Raw genomic sequence first — 19,968 nt, 5'->3', positions numbered from 1 at the left:
AGACTGACCTTCAGTTGCCTGCCACTTGAACACACCACCGTGTATCCTGGCCAACGTCTGTCTCAGGTTTGCCGCAGGGATCCAGTACATTCTGCTTGGGAACTCTGCAGGATCCTAGACTCAATACTGAGTTCAACAATTTTAAGTTTTGATGCCCCTCCTTCCATGTCCTTGCCCCAATCTGCAGGCCTTGTTACCACATTATCTGCTATTTCAGAAGGGTTCTTCAGAAGAAGGGTCTAGGCCTGAAATGTCAGCCTCCCTGCTCCTCTGATGCTCCTTAGCCTGCTGTGCTCTATACTTTGTGATCTCAGATTCTCCAGCATCTGCAGTTTCTATTATCTCTGACATAGATAACAAAGTGTGGAGCTGGATGAACACAGCAGGCCAAGCAGCATCTCAGGAGCACAAAAGCTGACGTTTCGGGCCTCGACCCTTCATCAGAGAGGGGGACGGGAAGAGGGTTCTGAAATAAATAGGGAGAGGGGGAGGCGGACCGAAGATGGAGAGAAAAGAAGATAGGTAGACAGGAGAGTATAGGTGAGGAAGTAGGGAGGGGATAGGTCAGTCCAGGGAAGACGGACAGGTCAAGGAGGCGGGATGAGGTTACTGGTGGGAAATGGAGGTGCGGCTTGAGGTGAGAGGAAGAACAGGCTGGGGAGGCGGGGATGAGCTGAGCTGGTTTTGGGATGCAGTGGGTGGAGGGGACGAGCTGGGCTGGTTTGGGATGCAGTAAGGGGAGGGGAGATTTTGTAGATTGTGAAGTCCACATTGATACCATTGGGCTGCAGGGTTCCCAAGCGAAATATGAGTTGCTCATTCAAAAGTAGAAACTCATATTCCGCTCGGGAACCCTACAGCCCAATGGTATCAATGTGGACTTCACAAGCTTCAAAATCTCCCCCTCCCCCACTGCATCCCAAAACCTGCCCAGCTCGTCCCCGCCTCCCTAACCTGTTCTTCCTCTCACCCATCCCTTCCTCCCACCTCAAGCCGCACCTCCATTTCCCACCTACTAACGTCATCCTGCCTCCTTGACCTGCCCGTCGTCCCCGGACTGACCTATCACCTCCCCACCTATACTCTCCTCTCCACCTATCTTCTCCTCTATCCATCTTTGGTCCGCCTTCCCCTCTCTCCCTATTTATTTCAGAACCCTCTCCCCATCCCCCTTTTCTGATGCAGGTTCTAGGCCCGAAACGTCAGCTTCTGTGCTCCTGAGATGCTGCTTGGCCTGCTGTGTTCATCCAGCCCCACACTTTGTTGTCTTTCTACTGCTACAACAAGGTGTATAGCTGGATAAACACAGCAGGCGAAGCAGCATCAGAGGACAGGAAGGCTGACGTTTCGGGCCTGGACCCTTCTTCTAAGGATGCCTATCATGAAGAAACTATCCTCCTCCCTCTCAAGCCTCTTTCTACTGCTATCATTAGTTCTGAGGAAGGGTCACTGGACCTGAAATGTTAACCCTGATTTCTCTCTGCAGATGATGTCAGACCTGCTGAGATTTTCAGCAATTTCTGTTTTTGTGGAGAAAGGAAGTATTGGGGAAACACAGTTGAATAGCACCAGTCCATAGAATTCAATGAGCTGACCCTTTTGCTTTCTCCAAATCCTTCTCCAAACTTCATGTCCCAATTCTTTACTGAGGACGTCAACCACTGATTGGCCACTTTCTCAGTCACTGACTAGGGGCCACAGGGGACAGCAAATGGTGGGAGCGAATGAGGATTATTCACTTCTTGCAGTACTTCACTGCAGGCGGAAAGAGAGAAAAAACATGCCGTCTCCTGTATCAGCTTTTCTGATGAAGGGTCTCGGCCCGAAACGTCAGCTTTTGTGCTCCTAAGATGCTGCTTGCCCTGCTGTGTTCATCCAGCTCCGCACTCTGCTGTGTCCTGTAATTTGGAGAATATCTTCCTCTGGATTGTTTACATACAAACTGTTCACTGCCTTCAAACCAGAGTTGTCATCAACTCCTGGCCTCTGCAACTGGTTCAATCAGCACTCCATCTTCGGGCAAAGTTTGCTCTCAACATTGTTATACAAAGAACAAACAAAATTACGGCACAGGAACAGGCCCTTCGACCCTCCAAGCCTGCGCCGATCGAGAACCTCTATCTAAACCTGTCACCTATTTTCCAAGGATCTGTATCCCTCTGCTCCCTGCCCATCCATGTACCTGTCCAGATACATCTTAAAAGACGCTAACTTGTCTGCGTCAACCACCTCGGCTGGCAATGCGTTCCAGGCACCCACCACCCTCTGTGTATAGAACTTTCCACGTATATCTCCCTTAAACTTTCCTCCTCCTTATGGACCAGACCAAGTCCCCTCAAAATATGTTAAGATAGCATGGACCCTCATGATTTCTTATTTTAAAGGTAAGTGCTGGGTGTTATGTTCTGGATGCAATTTGATTGGTCAAACTACCAGTCTTGAAGCAAAACGTGAAGCGTTAGTGTTCTGTCCTGTTTTTTGTTTATATGTTTCGGTTTACAGGACCAGAAATGATGCCAACTCCAGCAAGCCAAGGCACATAAATAACAAGCGAGACAGAACACCAATATTTCACCAGAGGCACACTGGTGATGCATGATAGCGTCATTTAAGATGTATCTGAACAGATACATGAATGGGCAGGGAGCAGAGGGATACAGTTCCTTGGAAAATAGGCGACAGGTTTAGATAGAGGATCTGGATCGGCGCAGGCTTGGAGGGTCGAAGGGCCTGTTCCTGTGCTGTAATTTTCTTTGTTCTTTGATGTTACTGAGCAGGCTCAGCAAGGAATGCTATAACCCCCACCCCCCATTGCTTATCAAAGCAGCAGTGTACACGTAACTCTGAATGAGTTCCAGTGACTTGTTTTTAAAAGCACAGCAAATCCTTTAAGAATTCTTGGTTTTGCAGCAGTATCCTACTCCCATTTCGGTCCATAAACCAAAAATACAGAAATGTAGAAAGATATCGTCTTTGCATGTCTCCACCCTTCCAAGAGATGAAACACCATTTTAAAAATGTATTTCACCAAAAGTATGTGACATACATGAAACAAAATACAAGTCTCCAATTCATTCTTTCCCCTCTGATGCAAAGTATGCAAATTTTCAATATTTCATAAAACTGGAATTTTCTCCATTATTTATTTTTTCCTACACATTTTTTGTGGGACGTGTGTGTTGCTGGCTGGGCCCAGCATTCCTTGCCCGTCCCTAGTTGCCCCTGAGAAGGTGGTGGTGAGCTGCCTTCTTCCTCCTTTTTTACATTCAGGACATTGCATCTGTGATCATGTTACCATTTCCAGGTATGTCGATAACTCTTTCACTAAATGATTAAAACATTAGACTCAATCTCACTTCAAGTTCTAAACTTTTTAAAGGAATGCCAGTGGATTACAGCCAGTAAAGATTAGTGTTTCTGTGTTGGCTATTCAGGGTGCAGAAGTATAAGTAATAATCCCAAAGTCTCCTTTTCTGTGGTACAGTGTTTCCTCTGGTATTCGTTTAGTTTCTCAGAAATATCTTCTGGCTTCACTACCCTGACTCATCTTCCAACCAGCTGTGGTTCTGTTTCATGACTATATTTTTCTGCAATCTATCCTAAATGTGGTTTATCCATCCAGTTGACACCACTGATGAACTGCAGCTGCTTTGGCTAGGTTCAGTTCTGTATCGTAAAAAGAAAGTAAATAGAAAATGAAGGATAAAAAAAGAACAAAGAGATCTTGGAGCACAGGTTCACAGTTCCTTGAAAGTGGAGTCACAGATAGATAGGGTAATGAAGAAGGTATTTGGGACGCTTGCCTTTATTGGTCAATGCATTGAGTAAAGGAGTGTGAGGTTATATTACAGCTGGACAGGCCATTGGTTAGGCCAGTATTGGAATAGTGCACACATTTCTGGTCTCCCTGCCGTAGGAAAGATGTTGTGAAACTTGAAAAAGTTCAGAAAAGATTTACAAGGATGTTGCCAGGGTTGGAGGGTTTGAGCTACAGGGAGACGCTGAATAGACTGGGGCTATTTTCCCTGGAGCATCAGAGGGTGAGGGGTGACCCTATAGAGGCTTATAAAATCCTGAGGACCATGGGTAGGGTAAATAGACAAGGGGGGGGGAAGTCCACAACTAGACGGCATAGGTTTAAAGTGAGAGGGGAAAGATTACTCCACATCAGCATCTACCATAGCTTGTCCTTTGGCCCGAGATGGTTTCCATGGCTCTAGACTCACCATCCAGTGCAAACCCCTGATGCATATCCATCCCATCACATCCTGTAAATGTTTTATAGTTCAATAAGATCACAGCTCATTCTTTAAAATGCTGGAGATTTCAGAGCAGATATCACTAATTTCTGCTCATAAAACAATCCCACCATCACAGGGATTAATCTGGTGAACCTTCGTTGCACTCCTGCTATGCAGGTATATCCTTCCTTAGTTAAGAACATAAGAAACAAGAACGGGAGAGGCCATTTGGCCCCTTAAGCCTGTCCCACTATTCAATAAGATTATGGCTGATCTGTCCCAGTGTTCAACCCATCTTTTGTGCTCTCTGCTCATAGCTCTCAACTCCTCAATATGTCAAAAATTCACCCATTTCCTCAGTATAGACTCTCAGTGATCTAACCTTCACAACTCTCTGAGGTAGAGAATTCCACACATTCACTCCCCCCCAGGAGGAGCGATTCCTTCACTTCTCAGTCTGAAGTGAATGTTCCCATATTCTGTAACAATGTGCCCTGGTTTGAGATTCCCCCCATCTACCCTTTCACACCCCCTCAGACTCTTTTACATTTCAATAAGATCACCCCCTCATTCTTCTAAACCCAGATGAGTAAAGACCCAACCTGTTCCAGCTTTTCTTGTTCAGTCAATCCCTTCATCCCAGGACTCAGCTGAACGAATCTCTCTTGAGCTGTTTCCAATGCCAACACATCCCTTCTTAAGCACAAGGATCAAACTGAACACAGTGCTCCAAGTGTAGCCTCACCTACACTCTGAACAAGACTTCCTGAGTTTTATACTCTGACACCCTGAGCAATAAAGGCCAAAATTGCATTTACCTTCTTAATTACTTGCTGCACCTGCTCACTAGCATTTTGTATTTGATGCTCAAGTATACCCAGATCCCCAGCCCCACACTCTTGGAGCCTCTCTTCATTTCGTAATGGTCTGCCTTTGATTCTTCCTACCTTATATATTCCTGTGTTAGACTTCGTGAGCCAAGTTTTTGCCCATGCACTCAGTGTATCTACAATCTTTTGTTCTCACCATAACATAAGAACCAGGAGCGGAAGTTGGCCATTCGGTCCTTCAAGCACCTCCACCATTCAATGCGATCATGGCTGATCTTTTTGTGGCCTCTGTTCCACCTGCCCAACCTCTCACCACAACCTTTAATTCCTTTACTGTTCAAAACGTGATCTATCTTAGTCTTAAAAAATATTTAACGAGGTAGCCTCAACTGCTTCACTGGCCAGGGAATTCCACAGATTCACAACCCTTTGGGTGAAGAAGTTTCTCCTCAATTCAGTTCTAAATCTGCTCCCCCCTCCCCCACTACTTAGAGGCAATGGCTCTCAATTCTAGTTTCACCCACCAGTGGACAAACCTCCCTGCTTCTATCTTATTTATTCCCTTCATGATTGTGTATGTTTCTATACGAATCCCCGCCCCCTCATTTTTCTAAATTCCAATGTATATGATCCCAGTCTATTCAATCTCACCTCAGAAGTCAACCCTCTCAGCTCCTGAATCTCCTCTGCACCCCCTCCAGTGCCAGTCCATCCTTTATTGAGCAAGGAGACCAAAACTGTACACAGTACCCCAGGTCTGGCCTCACCAGCATCCTGTACAGCTGCAGCGTAACCTCCCTGCTTTTAAACTCTATCCCTCTGGCAATGAAGGACAATATTCTATTTGTCCTTTTAGTTAGAGCAGCTCAGTGGCTCAGCGCTAGGGACCCAGGTTCGATTCCAGCCTCGGGTGACTGTCTGCGTGGAGTTTGCACATTCTCCCCGTGTCTGCGTGGGTTTCCTCCGGGTGCTCCAGTTTCCTCCCACAGTCCAAAGATGTGCAGGTTACGGTGGATTGGCCATGCTAAATTGCCCGTAGTGTTCAGGGGTGTGTGGTTATATGGGGATGGGTTTGGGTGGGATGCTTCAAGGGGCAGTGTGAACTTGTTGGGCCGAAGGGCCTGTTGCCACACTGTAGGGAATCTAATCTAACTACTTGCTACATCTGCAAACCAACCTTCTGCAATTCATGTACAATGTCACTGATGCCTCTCTGCACAACAGCAAGCTGCAATTTTTTACCGTTCAAATAGTAGTCCTTTTTACTGTAATTCCTACCCAAAAGGATGACCTCACATTTATCAACATTGTACTCCAGCTGCCATACCTTCACCCACTCACTTAGACTATCTATATTCCTCTGCAGACTTTCAGGATTCTCTGCGCACTTTGATCTACCACTCACTTCAGGGTTGTCCACAAACTTTGACACACTACACATGGTCCCCAACTCCAAATCGTCTGTGTAAACTGTAAACGATCATGGTCCCAACACTGATCCCTGAGGCACACTACAACTCACAGATCACCAACCAGAAAAGCACCTATTTATCCCCACTCTTGGCTTTCTGTTAGGTAACCAATCCTCTATCCATGCTGGTACACTGCCTGTGATACCGTGCACATTTCTCTTAAGACCTCATGACATGCCTTCTCACTTATTCTTGAACTGGCAGCAAATTTGGAAAAGTTACATGTTGTCACCTCCTCCAAGTCATTGTTATTCCTCAAATAATTAGTGTCCTCTTTCTGCATTGTAACAATTCTATGAATACATATAGATTTCAGCGGGCATGAATGAACGACATTATAATACTGACTGATTACCTAAAATTCATTGTTTGTGTAATTCTTTGCAAATGTGGGACTGTACAACGTGTATAGCCCAATCACAGAACCAAATCTAATGTTAGACTATTAGACTTTGCGAACACGAGCTGATTGAGTGCATTCAGGACATTGCCTACTGCAAAAATAATAATCATCGATAACACAGTGTGGAGCTGGAGGAACATGGCAGGCCAGGCAGCATCAGAGGAGCAGGGAAGTTGACATTTCAGGACGGGACCCTTCTTCAGAGTGTCAATGTCAGTGTCAACTTTCCTGCTCCTCTGATGCTGCTTGGCCTGCTGTGTTACTCCAGCTCCACACTGTGTTACCTCTGACTCCAGCATCGGCAGTTCTCACTATCTCTAATAATCATTGATGTTTTGTAGTCTTTGGTGGTAACAGTCTGTATTCTTTCCTCAGTCTCCGGCTCTTCTCTCAAGAAGGTGATGGCACATTTCCCCCTCCTCCCTTTTTCTCTCTCTCACCTATTTCTCATTATCCCCAATTAATAAAGCTGCTTCTGCAGCTAGTGGTCATTTGTCCAAGCCCTTCTGGTCCAAGACCATGGGAAGCTACCCATGGCATCAGGATGGCCATTGTCTCTTTGCCCACTTCTGCTTGAGGTTTACTTTACTATTCTTCGTAAAAACAAAGCTTGTTAGTACACCCATAGTGGGTTACGCATGAAACTGCACGAGGGGCAGAGAAACTGTTTGTGGTAGCCCAATGGGGCATGGTGACCTCTGAGCTTCTTGTAGATCATGTGACCTTTCATTTTGTTTCCATCAGAAATTTGGAAGGCTGCCATAACAGCAGTTAGCTGAAATCTCATGCTGCATGGTAAACATGAGGAGGAAAGCTCAATTTTTGAAGGAAGTGGGTTAGTAACTGTTCCATTTTTGAAAATATGGTGTTAATGGGAAGAGACAGATATAAAAAAATTCATCAAAACTGGCCTGGCCCATGCCATGTTTGTAAGAACCAGGACCCCACCAATTCCCAACCCTCAGTAAAGCAACCCACATCCTGCAAGGGAGCAAATAAGCCCCACCGACAGGAAGGAAAGAAATACTCTCAGAGATTACTCGCAGACCCTCACCATCAATGGAAACCAGCCCGGGAGATCATTATAAACTTGGCACCACCCTCACTGTCACTTTCCATCTGTATAGTACAGTCTTTATATCTGTCTTTGTTAATATCTCTGTCTCCAACCCCATCTGTGTCCGAACCTTTGTCCTTGTCACTATCTCCATCCTTGTGCAGGTTCCTCCTGGAGTTAGATTGTTAGCTGCCTCCAGACCAGTTGCTAATGAATCTCTCTGGGTGAAGGAGTACCTGTTGACCTCCAATTCCTACTGTTGGCTGCAGGATTAGGATCAGGAGTAGATCCTTCAACCCTTCAAACTCCACCTATCAATTTCATCACAGCTTAAAGGGACATGAGTGAACCAGAAGCGAAAACAGAAGTTGCTGGAAAAGCTCAGCAGGCCTGGCAGCATCTGTGAAGAGAAAATCAGAGTCAATGTTTCAGGTCAGTTCTGAGGAAGGGTCACCAGGCCCGAAGCGTTAACTCTGTGATTTTTCTTCACAGACGCTGCCAGACCTGCTGAGCTTTTCCAGCAACTTCTGTTTTCTAGCGAGTTTTGAGAAGATGTGTAGCTCAGGTTGAGGTTCTGGATGTGAGTTTGCTCGCTGAGCTGGAAGGTTAGTTTTCAGACGTTTCGTCACCTTTCTAGGTAACATCATCAGTGAGCCTCCGATGAAGCGCTGGTGTTATGTCCCGCTTTCTATTTATCTGTTGAGGTTTCCTTGGGGTTGGTGATGTCATTTCCTGCATTGGTAATAATCCGACACTTCCGCCATCTACAATCCGACCCCACCACCCAAGACATTTTTCCATCCCCACCCTTGTCTGCTTTCCGGAGAGACCACTCTCTCCATGACTCCCTTGTTCGCTCCACACTGCACTCCAACCCCACCACACCCGGTACCTTCCCCTGCAACCGCAGGAAATGCTACACTTGTCCCCACACCTCCTCCCTCACCCCTATCCCAGGCCCCAAGATGACTTTCCATATTAAGCAGAGAATCACCTGCACATCTGCCAATGTGGTATACTGTATCCATTGTACCCGGTGCAGCTTCCTCTACATTGGGGAAACCAAGTGGAGGCTTGGGGACCGCTTTGCAGAACACCTCCACTCGTTTCGCAATAAACAACTGCATCTCCCAGTCGCAAACCATTTCCACTCCCCCTCCCATTCTTTAGACGACATGTCCATCATCGGCCTCCTGCAGTGCCACAATGATGCCACCCGAAGGTTGCAGGAACAGCAACTCATATTCTGCTTGGAAACCCTGCAGCCCAATGGTATCAATGTGGGCTTCACCAGCTTCAAAATCTCCCCTTTCCCCACCGCATCCCAAAACCAGCCCAGTTCGTCCCCTCCCCCCACTGCACCACACAACCAGCCCAGCTCTTCCCCTCCCCCACTGCATCCCAAAACCAGTCCAACCTGTCTCTGCCTCCCTAACCCGTTCTTCCTCTCACCCATCCCTTCCTCCCACCCCAAGCCGCACCTCCATCTCCTACCTACTAACCTCATCCCACCTCCTTGACCTGTCCGTCTTCCCTGGACTGACCTATCCCCACCTCCCCACCGATACTCTCCTCTCCACCTATCTTCTCCTCTATCCATCTTCGGTCCGCCTCTGCCTCTGTCCCTATTCATTTCAGAACCCTCACCCCATCCCCCTCTCTGATGAAGGGTCTAGGCCCGAAACGTCAGCTTTTGTGCTCCTGAGATGCTGCTTGGCCTGCTGTGTTCATCTAGCCTCACATTTTGTTATCTTGGATTCTCTAGCATCTGCAGTTCCCATTATCTCTAATGTCATTTCCGGTTCTTTTTCTCAGGGGATGGTAGATTGGCTCCAAATCAATGTGTTTGTTGATGGAACTCCATCAACAAACACATTCATTTGGAGCGAATCTACCATCCCCTGAGAAAAAGAACAGGAAATGACATCACCAACGCAGGAAATGACATCACCAACCCAAGGAAACCTAAACAGATAAATAGAAAGCGGGACATAACACCAGCGCTTCATCGGAGGCTCACTGATGATGTTACCTAGAAAGGTGATGGATTGTCTGGGAACAAACCTTCCAGCTCAGTGAACCAGCTTACGCCCGGAACAAAATAAAGACCCACTCTTTTGTGGACCAAGAGGAGGAGAGTGCGACTGTGTTGGAGGTGGAAGGAAGACGTCGGGTTGGCTGTGCATCCTTGCAACCAGTGGATCTTAATGCTGGCTTCGGCCTAACGCTGGTTCAGGGGAGCAGCCAACCTGCAACGATGGCTGCGGCAAGTGCTCGTGCCCCAGGTCAGGGGGTCTGGAACACCATCCGTGTTTCCGTGAAGAAGGTGGATGAAGGTGTACCTGTGGACCGCACCTTGTTCGTGAAGAGGGTCCTGATGGACTGTTGTGGGTTCGCTGCTGCGGACATTTACTGCCTGCAGGATTTCCCCGGAGGAGGTTTTTACGATGTGACCTTCCGGAGTGCCAAGCTTTGCGAGCGCTTCCTGGAGGTTTTCAAGGAGAAAGGAGGTGAGGGCCCCCTCTCTGTATTGACCGCTGTCCCACTGTTTGTGATGCCAGCGCAGAGGAGCCGTATGGTGACTGTACACATGTACAACCCGCATGTGCCAGCAGTTGATGTCGTGACCTTCCTTGGAAGGTACGTGAAGGTGGAAGGGGACCTAACTGACATCATGGACCCCTTTGGCATCTGGACCAGTAAGAGGCAGGTCAAGGTGACGCTGAGGATGGACCCGGACGGGAACATCGTACACCCACCGTCCAGCTTCGCGATCGGCGGGAGCAGGGGCTACCTGACCTACGCAGGGCAACCTAAAGTCTGCCATGCCTGTGGTAGGTCAGGTCACGTGGCGGCCGACTGCAAAGCCACCATCTGCAGGAACTGCAGGGAGGAGGGACACCTTGCAAAGGATTGCCCACAAGAAAAAAGCTGCAACCTTTGTGGGGAAGCGGGCCACCTCTATAGGGCATGCCTGCAGCGGGGTACCACCTACGCCCAGGTCGCCGGCAGGGGTAATGCGGGGCCAGTCCCCCCGGAGGAGAGGAAGGCACCAGGGTCCTGCAAGGACCCCCCTAATGTGCAGGAGGGCCAGGTCGTGCAGGAGGGCCCAGCCCCACAGGATGGACCCGAGGCCAGCAAAGCGCCCCTGCAGGCTCCGATCCCCCCCGACAACCTGGAGTCGATGGAGGCGGCGACAGGCGACCCAGGGGAGTGGACAACAGTCCGGAAAGCGAGGAGGAAGGTGCGTCGACGGGCCCAGGAACCGCCAGCATGAGGTGGGAAGAGGCAGCTACAGGGGGGCTATGAGAGCTCCTCCGACGAGGGAGATTCGGAGAGGGCCCGCCCGAAGCAGAAGCTAAAGATCCCAAGGGAGAAGGAAAGCAGCACCCCGCTTCCAGGTGACGGGAGGCGTCCTGAGGCTCCCTCTGACACCCAGCCACGCGCCACTGGGGCCCTGGAGGGCCCCCCGGAACTTCCAGGCGGGAAGGAGGAAACAGCACATCCCCAGCCTGACCCAGAACCGGACTCTCCTGCCTCCGTACCCCCGACGGGGGGATGCCACCCGGAAGGCAGCACGGACGGTTTCCTGAGCCCGGAGAGCATCCAGCAGTTAGCCCAGGCAATGGGCATGAAGGGACAGATGGAGGGGCTGGGCCTTGGACTTGGGGAGGGTACTGCGGTCACTGCCCACAATGGAGGTACGAATTGCGAGCATTAATGTGCGCAGCGTCAAGTCAACCGCGAGATGTGTGTCCACGTTGGCCTACCTGACCACCATCAAGGCGGACCTCCTGTTTCTGCAGGAGTGCAGGATACCGCACCTCAGCAGGTACGGGAAATGGTCGGGCACCTGGACCTGTGGGCCTTCGATCTGGTCGGGGGGTAACAACTGTCGCTCCTCGGGCCTGGCTATTCTGCTGCGGGGGCACGACTTCACCATCTCTCAAGTTCAGGCGGTGGTGGGGGGCGCCTCCTAGTGGCTGACGTCACCTACAGGAATGCTCCCCTGAGGCTGATCAACATGTACGCCCCAGTGGTACGGAGTGAGCGGTTGGCCGTCCTGCAGCGGCTTCCACCCCTGCTGGCTACGTCCAGGCCTGTCATCCTAGGCGGAGACTTCAACTGCATCATCGATGCAGATGGAAGATCCGGCGTGGGGACAGCGGGTGGGGGGAGTCAACTGGACGTCACGTCCAGATTCCTGATGGGCACGGTGAAGGACGCCAAGCTGCTTGATGTCTTCAGCGCCCCTGCAGACGGAGCGCAGCGGAGGTACACCTGGTCGCGGCCAGACGGGTCTATTCACTCAAGGATAGACTTCCTGTTTGTGTCACGGGCGTTCTCGGTCAGGTCCACCGGTGTCGAGCCGGTGTTCTTCTCTGACCACTGCCTCCTGCTGGCCGACTGTCATTTACAGGACGACCAGCCGGCCGGCAAGGGGACGTGGAAGCTCAACACGGCTCTGTTGACCCCAGAGAACATCGAGGAGCTTAAGAGGGAGTACGTCGGTTGGAGAACCGTGAAACCCCTCTGAGTCTCCAGGCAACTGGTGGGAGACAGTGAAGGAGAACATCAAGAGGTTCTTTGCCCTCAAGGGTGTTCGGAAGGCGAGAGAGAGGCGGGGAAAGCTGTCGCGACTCCAGAAAAGGGTGCAGAACCTGCTCCTTCTGCAGTTGATGGGCGTCGATGTCATGGAGGACCTCTGCGAGGTGAGGGGCCAGCAAGCCTCGCTCTTCGCCGCGGAGGCCTCCAGGATAATCTTCCAGCCCAGGGTCCGCTCCGTGGAGCAGAACGAGACGTGCTCGCGTTTCGTCTTTCAGAAGGTGCACAAAGCGAGCTCTGTGCTTAGCCGGCTGAAGGAGGACGACGGCTCGGTGATGTCGTCTCGGCCCGACATTTTGAGGTTCAGCAGATCCTTCTATGCCGGACTGTATAACACGAAGCCTACAGACAGCACGGCCTCCGAGTTGTCCCTGTTGTCTATCATGGAGGTCTTAGACGACGGCACGAGGGAGTGGCTGGACCGGCCGATATCCCTGGACGAGCTGACCAGAGCCCTCAAGTCCTTGGAGAGGAATAAGACTCGCGGGAGCGACGGCTTACCGGTCGAGCTGTATTCCGCTCTGTGGGACCTGGTCGGCCAGGACCTGCTGGAGGTGTACGATAGCGCGCTTCGGGCAGGGGAAATGTGCAAGTCCCTGAGGAAGGGCATCATCACCCTCATTTACAAGAGGAAGGGGGAGAGGGAAGAAATTAAGAATTGGCGTCCCATTTCACTTTTGAACGTGGACTACAAAATCCTGGCCAAGGTCATAGCCAACCGGGTCAGGTCTGTCCTGGAGTCAGTGATTCACCCTGACCAAACCTGTGTTGTGCCGGGCAGGAAGATCGCTGAGAGCCTCGCGCTCATCAGGGATACGATCGCCTACGTGCAGGACAGGCAGGTGGACACCTGCCTCGTCAGCCTGGACCAGGAGAAGGCCTTCGACAGGGTCTCTCATGCTTACATGAGGGACGTCCTCTCCAAACTGGGGTTCGGGGAGGGCATCCGCAATTGGATCTGGCTGCTCTACACCAACATCGTTAGCGCAGTCTCGATCAACGGGTGGGAATCAGACAGTTTTCCCGTCAGATCTGGAGTCAGGCAGGGCTGCCCGCTCTCTCCTGCCTTGTTTGTGTGCTGTATGGAGCCCTTTGCCACATCCATCAGGAAGGACGTGAGCCTGAACGGTGTGACTATCCCAGGCAGCGGAGGCCTTCAGGTCAAGACCTCCCTGTACATGGACGATGTCGCCGTCTTCTGCACCGATCGTCGGTCGGTGAGTAGGCTGTTGGACATCTGCGGCCAGTTTGAACTGGCCTCAGGTGCTAAAGTCAATAGGGGTAAGAGCGAGGTCATGTTCTTCAGGAACTGGGACGACCGCTCCTTCATCCCCTTCACCGTCAGGACAGACTACCTGAAGGTGCTGGGTGTTTGGCTCGGTGGAGCTGGGGCGTGCACTAAGACTTGGGAGGAGCGTTTCACCAAACTGAAGCAGAAGCTGGGCAGGTGGACGCTCCAGTCCCTCTCCATCGCGGGTAAGAACCTGGTTATCAGGTGCGAGGGGCTTTCGGTACTGTTGTATGTGGCGCAGGCCTGGCCTATTACCTGGTCCTGCGCCGCTGCGGTCACCCGGGCCATCTTCCACTTCATTTGGGGGTCGAGGATGGACCGGGTCCGCAGAGATACCATGTACAAAGACCTGGGAAATGGGGGAAAGGGCGTACCGAACGCCACCCTCGCCCTGACGGCTACCTTTGTGTGCGGCTGCATCAAGCTGTGCGTAGATCCTCAGTACGCAAACACCAAGTGTCACTACTTACTGAGGTTCTACCTGTCCCTGGTGTTGCGAAGGATGGGCCTGGCCTCGTTGCCGCGGAACGCTCCGAGTAGTTGGACCGTCCCGTACCACCTGTCCTTGTGGAGAAATTTTTGAAAGGAAACACCTTTGACCACAAGGCCATCAGGCAGTGATCAGTACCTAGTATCCTCAAGACCCTTTGGGAAAAGGAGAGGGTGGATCCCGTCGTGTGGTTCCCCACGCAGACTGCCAAAGTCGTTTAGCAGAATGCCTCATCGCCAGAACTTTCAAACAAGCACAAGGACATTGCTTGACTGGCGGTGAGAGGGACTCTGCCAGTGCGATCCTTTATGCATGCCCGGAATCTCTGCACCACTGCACGCTGCCCTCGAGGTGGCTGCGGCGGGGGGGGGACGAGACTGTCGATCACCTCCTTCTGGAGTGTGCCTATGCGCAGGAGGTCTGGAGGGGGATGCAGTGGTATTTGTCGAGGCTCGTCCCGAGCAGCTCCGTGACGCGGGACTCCGTGCTCTACAGGCTGTTTCCTGGGACGCACAACGAGACCAACATCAACTGTGCCTGGAGGACCATCAATGCGGTGAAAGACGCTCTTTGGTCTGCCCGCAACTTGCTGGTCTGCCAGCTGAAAGAACTGACCCCGACCGAGTGTTGCAGACTGGCGCACTCCAAGGTCCAGGGCTACGTGCTGAGGGACGCGCTAAAGCTTGGGGCAGCCGCCGCCAAGGCGCGGTGGGGAAAGACCACCGTATGAAACCCCTCGCCCAGAATAGAAACAAGGGCACTATCTGGGAACTGGGTCCAGCCGGCGCCTTCCCCAACTGGTCAGGGGGCTAACAGGGACTGTGCGGGGTGACGACTGCCGGGGTATTTTCTTTGCTTTGTTTTTTTCTTCTTTGTCTTTTTTGCCTTTAGTTGACGTATGTACCCCCTGGGTAACCCGGAGCGGCTTGCATGGCTGGGTAGGTGTATAAAAATGTTTTATTTTTTGTGCATCTTATGAATAAAGTACATTTTCTCAAATTAAAAAAAAGTGACGAAACATCTGAAAACTAACCTTCCAGCTCAGCGAGCAAACTCACATCCAGAACTTCTGTTTTCGTTCCTCATTTTCAGCATTCGCAGTTCTTTCAGTTTTATGAGTGAACCACATTGGATTTTAAACACCAGTTGAAGACAGATTTCGGATCAGCATCACTGAGATTAGATTTCAATTCCAGCTGCTGGTCGGATTTGAACCTGTGCCTGTGGAAACGGCCTATGTATTATCAGCACAAAGAATATTCAGTCTCGACCACCATCTTACTCTAATTACAAATGTTCGCATTAATTATGGATGTTTTCCAGTTTACCACCACTCCCAAAGGCCTGACTCTATCATTTAGATGATGGCCCCTCATCTACAAACTCCCAATTAAAGGAAATAATTATTTCCTCTCCAGTCCTATCTGTTCCCGTTAACATGGTGAAAGTCTTTATCTCCTCGTGCTTTAATTTTCTAACTTCCTGGCAACACAAACATAGTTTGTAGAACCCCTGTGATTAAGATATCATTCTGATGAATCTACACTGAACTCTCTCCCTCAAGATCAGCTGTGAAGACATCCTAGAAAGATTTTCTGGAGAAGGGCCCCGACCGAAACTTCAACTTTCTTGCTCCCTCTGCCTGGCCTGCTGTGTTCCTTCAGCTCCGCACTGTGTTATCCCTGACTCCAGCATCGGCAGTTCTTACTGTCTGTTGGAAAGATTGTGGTTGTTTTACTAAGAACACAAAAGGCTGAGGGTTAGCTAATTGGACTGACACCATCTTGACTCTGAAATATATAGTTCCGTTCCCTCAGTGTTGCTGGGTCAAAATCCTGGGATTCTGTCTCTAAAGGTCTAACTACAGCACATGGACTGCGGCTCACCACCACAGGTGTGATTACATTAATCCCATTTTCAGGAGCCTATGGCAGAGCAAGTGTATATCTAAATACTGCTTAAATGTTACAGCAGAGTCTGACTCATCCACCTTTACAGGCAGTGAGTTCCCCCACAGTCTGGGTGTAAGCAATTCTCCTGAACTCCCCTCTTAGCCTCCCATCTCTGAACTTAAACCCATGCCCCATGTTTCTCCCTCTCTGCTCTTTCCAGCCCACTCATTATTCTAAAAGCCTCTATCAAATCTCCTGTCAGCTTTCTTCTCTCCAAGGAGAACAGTCCCAAGTTCTTCAATCTATCCTCATCGCTGATGTTTCCCATTCCTGGACCATTCTTATAAGTCGTGTCTGCATACTCTCCAATACATTTGCATCATTTCCCAAAATGTGGTGCCCCAGCTGGGGGTAAACAAGTGCCTTATTGTGAACAAACTGGTTGACTGTTACTGTCGGCATGATTTATACAGTCCATGAATTTGAGGATTTAAGCAGTCTTTTGAAGCACTGTAGCCCATGTGCTGTAGATAGACCCACAATACCCTTAGGGAAGGAATTCCAGGATTTGGACCCAGCACAGTGAAGGAACGGTGATATATTTCCAAGTCAGGGTGGTGAGTGGCTCGGGGGGGAAACGTGCAGAGGGGGTGGTGTTCCCATGTATCTGCTGCCCTTGTCCTTCCAGACGGAAGTGTTCGTGGGCTTGGAAGGTGCTGCCTGAGGATCTTTGGTGAATTTCTGCAGTGCATCTTGTCGATGGTACACACTGTTGCTACTGAGCATTGGTGGTGGGGGGAGTGGGATGTTTGTGGATGTGGTGCCAATCAAGCAGCTGCTTTGTCCTGGATGGGGTCAATCTTCTTGAGTGTTGTTGGGGCTGCACCCATCCAGGCAAGTGGGGAGTGTTCCATCACACTCCTGACTTGTGCCTTGTAGATGGTGGGACAGGTTTTGGGGAGTCAGGAGGGGAGTTACTTATCTCAGGATTCCCAACCTCTGACCTACTCCTGTGTTTATGTGATCAGTCCAGTTCAGTTTCGGGTCAGTGATAACCCCCAGGATGTTGATAGTGGTGGACTCCATTGGTAGAAAGGGTTTTAGGATGTTGTCAGATTGTGACAAGAATAAAGATAACACAGTGTGGAGCTGAGCAACACAATAGGTCAGGCAGCATTGGAGGAGCAGAAAAGCTGATGTTTCAGGTTGGGACCCTTCTTCGGAAATGGTGAGGGGGAAGGGAGCTCAGAAATAAATAGAAAGGAGGGATGGGGTTGGGGAAGGTAGGTGGGATGGTGATAGGTGAGTGCAGGTAGGGAGTGGTGGGATGGGTCAGTGAGGTGGGAGGGGCAGACAACTCTCTTGTCTCCTCGATCCATCTTCAGTCCGCCTCCCCCTCTCTCCCTATTTATTCCAGTTCCCTCTCCCCATCCCCCTCTCTGATGAAGGGTCTAGGCCCGAAACGTCAGCTTTTGTGCTCCTGAGATGCTGCTTGGCCTGCTGTGTTCATTCAGCTCCACACTTTGTTATCTTGGATTCTCCAGCATCTGCAGTTCCCATTATCTCTGATACAATTTTAACCTCACTGCAAAGCCTCTTCCAGGGATGCCTAACCTGAAGAAGTTACCCTTCTCCCACTGGACAAACCTCAGGGGACCTCACTCCCACTGCAACTCTCTTCGGTCCGCCTCCCCCTCTCTCCCTATTTATTTCAGAACCCTCTCCTCCTCCCCCTTTTCTGATGAAGGGTCTAGGCCCGAAATGTCAGCTTTTGTGCTCCTAAGATGCTGCTTGGCCTGCTGTGTTCATCCAGCCCCACACTTTGCTATCTCGGATTCTCCAGCATCTGCAGTTCCTGCTATCTCTGGGAGAGAAGATGGACAGGTTGCGTCAGGTCAAGGAGGAGGGGATGAGAGGGAGGGTTGGTCATGGGATGAGGCCAGGGTAGGGGTGGGAGATTTTGAAACTGGTAGTTCTTCCTATCTCTGTGAAAAGTGCAGTGCATTTTTCCTCATCGACGTATTCCATCAAAGCACCTACTGAAGCCCCTGTCCCCACTTCATGGTGAGCAGCAGCTGATAAAAGGAGTTGATCGATTAATCAGCCTGTCACATTTCCAATCCAGGAACTTGGCCAAACCTGGTCTTCATCATTTGATATCGAGGAGATTGAGGAGTTTGGATATGTTTCTGGACAGTTTCAAAAACTGAGAGGTGATCTTGTAAAAACTGACATAATCCTTACAGGGCTCGACAGTGTGGATGGAGAAGGGATTAGAGATGGTCTAGAGGATCTGGGAGAGTCCAGAACCAGGGGATACAGTGTCAGGGTAAGAGACAGACCATTACAGACTGAGATAAGGAGGAATTTCTTTGCTCAGAGAGATTGTGAACCTTTGGAATTGTCTACCTCTGTGACCTGCATCACTGAGTGTGTTCAAAAGAGAAATCAGTAGATTTCTAAATGTTAAAGACATTGAGGGAATAGTGCAGTAAGGTGCCATTAAGGTAGAGGGCTATAGATGGTCATGTCGAATGGGAAGCACAGGCGTGAGGGGCTGAATAGCCTTCTCCAGTTTCCTATATTCCTGTGACAGGTCAGCAGCCTGCATGCTATCACTTAGCCACTAGGTGGTGGTGTGGCTCTGTATTGCCTGTTTGATCCTGCCCATGTGTCCACAACAGGGACCGAAACCCCACAAAGACAGGGCAACTCTGCCAAATGCCATGTTGTGGTGACTTTGGAATATTTTGATACGTTCCACTCCAAAAGGCTACGGAAGCTGCAGTCAATCTGAAGTTTGCACGACAGAGTTTGATGGTTTTTTTTGAGTAAAGAAGGTAGAAGTGAAGGGAATGTAGAGAGATGGTACAGCTGGCAAGGACTGTTGTTGCGTTCTGCTTAAGGCAGCCTTCACAACTGATTCCAACGTTGAAGGGCTGTATTATTGTCAGGGTGAACAGAAAGGAGGGGGTGGGGATCTGAAAAGTCTGCAGGGTATGATCTCAGCCCGACTAGAAAAGGAGTGTTGCAGGTTTTGGTGCTGGGCCAGGTATGAGTGGAGTGAGCATTTGAGTTTGCGTGATCATTGTACCATGAGGTGTAGGGCAGTGGAGCAGAAGATCGCGGGCCAATCGTTATGATCTTGGTCACCAAAGTTTTTGTTAAAAAGAAGAAACCCCACCGCATCCCAAAACCAGTCCAGCTCTTTCCCTCCCCCCACCGCATCCCAAAACCAGCCCAGCTCTTTCCCTCCCCGAACCGCATCCCAAAACCAGCCCAGCTCTTTCCCTCCCCGAACCGCATCCCAAAACCAGCCCAGCTCTTTCCCTCCCCGAACCGCATCCCAAAACCAGTCCAGCTCTTTCCCTCCCCCCACCGCATCCCAAAACCAGCCCAGCTTTTTCCCTCCCCCCACCGCATCCCAAAACCAGCCCAGCTCTTTCCCTACCCCCACCGCATCCCAAAACCAGTCCAACCTTTCTCTGCCTCCCTAACCTGTTCTTCCTCTCACCCATCCCTTCCTCCCACCCCAAGCCGCACCTCCATCTCCTACCTACTAACCTCATCCCACCTCCTTGACCTGTCCGTCTTCCCTGGACTGACCTATCCCCTCCCTACCTCCCCACCTATACTCTCCTCTCCACCTATCTTCTTTTTTCTCCCTATGTATTCCAGAACCCTCTC

The sequence above is a fragment of the Stegostoma tigrinum genome, chromosome 6 (genome assembly GCF_030684315.1).
Source record: "Stegostoma tigrinum isolate sSteTig4 chromosome 6, sSteTig4.hap1, whole genome shotgun sequence".
NCBI classification, from domain to species: Eukaryota; Metazoa; Chordata; class Chondrichthyes; order Orectolobiformes; family Stegostomatidae; genus Stegostoma; species Stegostoma tigrinum.
This window is presented reverse-complemented; position numbering follows the sequence as displayed.